This window comes from Oncorhynchus clarkii, chromosome 5 (assembly GCF_045791955.1).
Source record: "Oncorhynchus clarkii lewisi isolate Uvic-CL-2024 chromosome 5, UVic_Ocla_1.0, whole genome shotgun sequence".
NCBI lineage: Eukaryota > Metazoa > Chordata > Actinopteri > Salmoniformes > Salmonidae > Oncorhynchus > Oncorhynchus clarkii.
The window spans coordinates 22972942-22979647 of record NC_092151.1 but is presented as its reverse complement, the minus strand read 5'-3'; positions in this window follow the sequence as shown (position 1 = coordinate 22979647).

Genomic DNA, 6706 nt, shown 5'->3' with positions numbered 1-6706 from the left:
TATGTTAGTCTAGAGATACCTTCGGCCTTGGTTATTAGGACTCTACCTTTTAAAGATAAGTCCCTCTGTTGCCATTGATTTAGCTTCTTCTGAGTTTTTTTTAATAAGAGGGTTAAAATTTAGTAAGCCTCTAGACTTCTGATCCTTTGTAATGGTTATGCCTAAATATATAAGTTATTATTTTACTGGAATACCATAATATGAAGGTGTCACACAATCTTTGACAGCTATGAGGTCACATTTATTAATGTTAAGATATAGACCAGACGCTTTGGAAAAGGATTGTATCACATTGATCGATATGGGAATTTGGTTAGCGTCTTTCAGAAAAAGTGTAGTATCATCAGCCAGCTGGCTTCCAATCATTTCTTTACCAGCTATGGAAATACCTTGTACAGGACTATTATTTAAAGAATTTGCAAGAAGTTGGGTGATTAATAAAAACAGGTACGGAGAGATAGGACAACCTTGCCTAATTCCTCTCTTTAACTCAAATCTAGGTGAGGTGCCATATTTAATTTTGATAGAGCTGTTACCATTTGCATAGAGAGTCTTGATAGCCTTACAGAAAAAATCCCCAAAGCCAAGTCTCTCAAGGGAGTGGAAGAGAAACTGATGCTCTACTGTGTCAAATGCTTTATAAAAACCTACAAATAATATGAAGCTATCCTCAGTTATTAGGTCTGAGTAGTCAAATATGTCTAATACTAGTCTGACATTGTTAGAAATATGTCTGTTCCTCATGAAGCCAGACTGTGTTTCATCAATGATTGCATCCAAGACTTCTTTAATTATTTTTGCAAGTAGTAAGGTTAATATCTTATAGTCATTATTAAGAAGACTAATTGGACGGCAGTTATCGATGAGCAGCACTTCTTTTTAGGCTTAGGTATTAGTGTTATTAACCCCTGACTCATTGTAGGAGGGAGAACATTGTTTTTAATACTCTCTAAAAAGACTTCAAATAGGAAGGGAGCTACTTGTTCAGAAAATAATTTGTAAAATTCTGATGTAATTCCATCAACACCTGGGGATTTATTGTTCTTTAGATGTTTGATATACTCTATAATCTCTTCAACTTTGATGGGTTCATCACACTGTTTAGATTCTATATCACTGATAGAGTGAACATTATTCAGTGAGTTAAAAAAACATATCTGTGGATTCCTGACTGTACGTAGAGCTATACAATTTTCTGTAAAAATTGCTACAGTATTTAGCGATTCATTTTTGGTCATCTGTAATAACACCATCAATGTTTAACTTATGGATAGTGTTATTTTTAGAGTGAAATTTCTCAAGTCTAAAGAAATAGGATGAATTATGATCTCCCTTCTCAATCCATTTTTTCCTAGATCTAATAAAGGCTCCCTCTGCTTTTAATTTATATATACTGTATTATCCAGTTTATTTTGTAACTCAATTAGTTCCATCTTCTCCTCCCCGAGAGGTCGGCTGGGGACCTCTGAGAAAGGGAAGTTATCTTAATGATCACCTTTTCCTCCTCAGCTCTTCTGGTTTTAGCAAGATTACCACCATATTTTCTAAGATATTTGGACACCTCAAATTTAAAGAGCTCCCAGTTCTTGCAATATGATTTTTCTTCACAAGCCCTTTCCCAAAAGTGTGAGAGCAGATCTTTAACCTCAAATTTAACTATATCATTATTTAATAATGAGCTATTTAGCTTCCAGTAGGATGCCCTACCAAAGTTAGTATCGGGGTAAATATTTTGATATCAATGTAAATAGCCCTATGGTCTGTGAGGGGAGTAGTACAAATATTTGTAGTAACACACTCACTATCAATACATTTTAATATAAGCCAAAAATCTATTCTGGATTGTCTGGAACCTGTTTTGTTACTCCAAGTAAATTATCTGTCGGCCGGAAACCTCTCTCTCCATAAGATCAAACTTTTCCATAAAAAGTATTAAACCCAAATTCTGATTGGTTGGCCTACCTGGGGACCATCTATCAATTGAATTATCTATAGTAATGTTAGAGTCCCCTCCTATCAATAATAACGAATTGGGAAATTTAGGTAACCAATGAAGTATATTTTTCTCTATAGATTCAAGCAGCTCATCATTCTCATGTTTGGTGTTGTACCTGTAGAAGTTTACAGTAATGAGCGTAATGTCATTGTAACTCATCATTCTCCTGTTTGGTGTTGTACCCGTAGAAGTTTACAGTAATGAGCGTAATGTCATTGTAACTGATCACAAGACAAATAAAGTGACCAAAGGGGTCACATTCCGAGTGTAGAATATTACCACCAAAGGTATTTTTCATTGTAGTGACACCAGCGGAGTGTTCAGATCCATGGGAAACCCAAATATCGTTGCCCCACTGTGACCTCCAGAAGTTGGCATCAGCCGAAATTGAGTGAGACTCTTGAAAAAAGCAAAAATCTGTTCGAAATTGTTTAGAAAATAAAAATAAGGCATTGCGCTTCACATTGTTTCGTAACCCCCTAGGATTAAGAGAAACTATAGACAAAGACAAAACAACAAAGATTATATAAAAGTATAAACTGTAGTAGGATGAGTCAAAGACTTATGGGGCAGTGAACATAAACGATAAGGAACCGAGATCTGCACCATTTAAGTCAATTTAAAGTGAAAATAGCTTATTCCATAACCTTTGAGCTAGACGTTATCTGGCTTTGAAATTCAACTCAACTGAAAATTATGTTCAAGACCAAACCAAGGGTTCTTGTAGTAAGAGAGACTAAAAACCCTCTTTAGTGTAATCAGGAACTATTCTGAGAAATAATTTAAATAAAAGGGTACCTACTATTTTAAGCGCATATGAAAACTGATCATAAAATAATTGAATAAAAAATGTTTTACATATAAACGTTCCTAAGACCTTTTTTGGAAATAAGTATTAATAACTAAATAGAGCAATAACCATGTAAAGTCAGAGCAGACCTGTATGCCCTTTAAAACAGTATCTTAGTTACTGTATACATTTAAAAAAATACAGCTTTCTATCTTCTTCGTAAGTTTGTAAACAAAATAGGTATTCTGGTCATACAAGAACAAACTAATACATTGAAATACCTGAGTATTCCTGAAAAATAGTCACCTGATGTTTGTTAGGTAAACAACATACGGAAAATGAGAATACCATGGCTGAAACAATCAACCTGTTCCTTCTAGTGAGATTTTAGGGAGGAATATGGATTTCTAAACCTTTGATGAAGCCTCGTTCTCCGACGAAGTAAGCAGCCTTTCCCTCATTTCGTGCTATCTTGATCGTTGGCCACAACTTGTTCCTTCTTTCTATGTCCTCCGGGCCAAGATGCTCGGTGAAACGCATACCATGGCTCTGAAGGAATGCATTCTTCCTAGCAGCTTTCCAGTGTCATGACGTTGGCCTGGGGGTAGGTTTATGACAGTCATAAATACCTCTTCCCCCCTTTTTCCTCTCTCTACCCTACTGAGATTACATTTGCAAAACCCTTGGTTAACATAGAGATTCTGGGAACATCAGAAGGTGGGGGGAAATTAACTATATTCTGGCAATCCGATCAATTGAACATATGCGGTGGTACTTAATGAATATGATGTCAGTTCGGTTGTCATCTGAGACATTCTCATCAATGATAAGATGACATCAACTCTACAGTGGAAAGTCTACACATCAGAGTTATCGAATTCACATGGAATTGTTGTTCAATCTAAATGTTTGAATATGAAATTATTCGTGATGGGATGAAATGTGATTTTAGCTTCTAAAATGTGAGATTTGGGTTTTCATAAGATAGGGCTGCTCAATCAGTGGCCCACCCCTGTGAAGGGACATGGGCTATAAAACTTTTCAAACACGCCCTCCTCTCCCTTCCTATATCAGCCCTTGACGACAATATAACTTCCTGTTCCGAGGACTTGAGGATGACGGTCCTATGTCAGAATGGTTCAGATAATAACTACAGAACGAAGCCAACATCAGCGTGAGCTTTGGTTGCAAATGGTATGAACTTTGAACTCTTATTCACTACAGAAGTGATACCTCCTAGCAGTTGAGTTAGCAACCGCAGATGCAAATGAGGGTTAGGAAGGAACAGACAGAGTATCCCGTCTATCACCCAACGACGTTACTACAACGTATCCAATTGACAACCAGAGACATTCTTCAAAGGACTCGGTTGGGTAACACGGCCTTCCATTCTACCACCAACCTACCGAAGCGCAGCTCAGAGTAAATATTTATTGCATTTTCCTTTTCCAAATGGGTGGTAATTTAGAATGCACAAGATACTGTATTTACGATAGCACAGCTTCTTCCCTTTGTTCCTCAGTCTTCCCGCTCTTTCACTCAAACCCAACCCCTTTTCTTTTGTGTAACCAGCTGTCATATCTGTTCCGCCTGCTAGGGACGTTTTCCTTTATGACGTAATTTTTAATCAAGTTATGATTTAATTATGTGTATGTGTAATTATGTGTGATTAGTTAGGTATTTAGTAAATACATGATTAAACCCAATTTTGTATTGCTGATTCAAATTGTTAGCCAGGGTTCGTGCAGATAACCAAGAATTTACAACTTTCAGATGAGACTGAATTAAGATGGCGATTAATATTGACTGCTATTGATGTAAAATATTACTAGATCTTTAAGAGTTTATTCGGAAGATAACAGCTCTATAAATATTATTTAGTGGTGCCCGACTCTCTAGTTAATTACATTTACATGATTAGCCCAATCAGGTAATATTAATTACAGAGAAATTATTTTATAGAATAGCATGTCATATCACTTCATCTGGCATAGCCAAAGACACGACACCAGACAGCGTCCCTGTAGAATCTGGCAGTGAAGAGGATGATGATACCCCTAGGTCTTGAATCGTTTTGCTGTTGCTTCTTGCCGAGGCGATGCACAACGTCGATAGTATCACCAACTTTGTTCTTCTCTGCAGGCAAAACTTCTTGGCAGATACGGATAGCCTCTCCTCGCACATCTTCATTCTCCACCTCTGGCAAGCCGTAGTCTCAGGTTCCATTTTCTTGTGTATTGTTCCAGATCAGTGAGACGTCTATGGTAGACATTGTTATTCTTTCCCACCCTTTTTTCAACTTTTGCCACTCTCGTTTTCACATCCTTGATTTCACCACATGCAAACTTCAGTCTTTTTCAAGCCTTCGATAACCATGGTGTTCGCGCCTACCATTTTCTCAATGGCGTCACACCTGGAGTTGATGAGTAAGGAGAGGGTAGCCACGATGTCAGAGTTTATGTTGGGTTTTTTGTAGGGTGGAGGTTTGCACGGAGTAACCGGTAAAGAGGGGAATTCGTCATCTTCAACAGCATTCGAAAGCACGATATTATCCATAGGCCAAGCGTAGTTATGGCAGTTGTCTATAAGCACGTTTCTCTCTTGTTGATTAGCAATAGAACGGCTAACTTCTTCCTTTCTTTTTTTGTCACGACTTTGCATGGACATGCCGAAATAAATTAGCCAATTATTATTTCCAGTCACAGGAAAGTTCTTATATCTTGAACAAATAAAAATAGTAATGACTGTAAACTTGTTTTTTTCCCACAATCTTTCTGAAGTTTGGTACGGAGCTCGGTAAAAAAGCGTTTGTTCAAGACGCCATCTTGGCACCTCCTGGAAATATCTTTGATGTCGTTGTCAGGCTCAAACCACGTGATTGGGTAATTATTGGGGTGCGGCCGGTTTGCGTCAGTGCCGTATTACAGCAGTTTGGGGCAAAAAAGTCTAAACTGAGTAGCAGTAGTAGCCTCCCACACTCATAACCCACACACGTTCAATGTTTCACTTAACTTGCTTTAGCATAATATTTTTTAACAAGAATTTAAGCTTTCTGCCAATATCAGATATGTGTTTGTCCTGGAAAATGTTCTTGTTACTTACAACCTCATGCTAATCGCATTAGCCTACGTTAGCTCAGCCGTCCCGTGGACGGGACACCGATCCTGAATTCTCATTTACAATGACGCCTACCCCGGCCAAACCCTAACGACGCTGTGCCAATTGTGTGCCGCCCTATGGGACTCCCAATCAGGCCGGTTGCAGAGGTGGAAAAAGTACTCAATTGTTATACTTGAGTAAAAGTAAAGATACCTTAATATAAAATTACTTGAGTGAAAATAACCCAGTAAAATACTACTTGAGTAAAAGTCTAACAGTATCATATTTTAAATGTACTTAAGTACAGTGGCGAACAAAGTACTAAATTGTCATACTTGAGTAAAATCAAAATCAAATTCCTTATAGGCAATTTCCTTTTTTTTGACAGCTAGGGGCAACTACAACACTCAGACATAATTCACAAAGGAAGCATTTATGTTTAATGAGTCCACCAGATCAGTAGCAGTAGGGATGACAAGAGACGTTCTCTTGATAAGTGTGTGAATTGGACCTTTTCCTTGTACTGCTAAGCATTCAAATTGTAACTAGTACTTTTGGGTGTCAGGGAAAATGTATGGTGTAAAAAGTACATTATTTTCTTTGGGAATATAGTGAAGTAAAAATAGTCAAAATATGAATTGTAAAGTACAGATACACCAAAAAACTACTCAAGTAGTACTTTAAAGTATGTTTTACTTAAGTACGTTACACCACTGGCCGGTTGTGATACAGCCTGGAATTTAACCGGGGTCTGTAGTGACGCCTCCAGCACTGAGATGCAGTTCCTTAGACCGCTGCGCCCCCTCGGGAGTCCAACATGG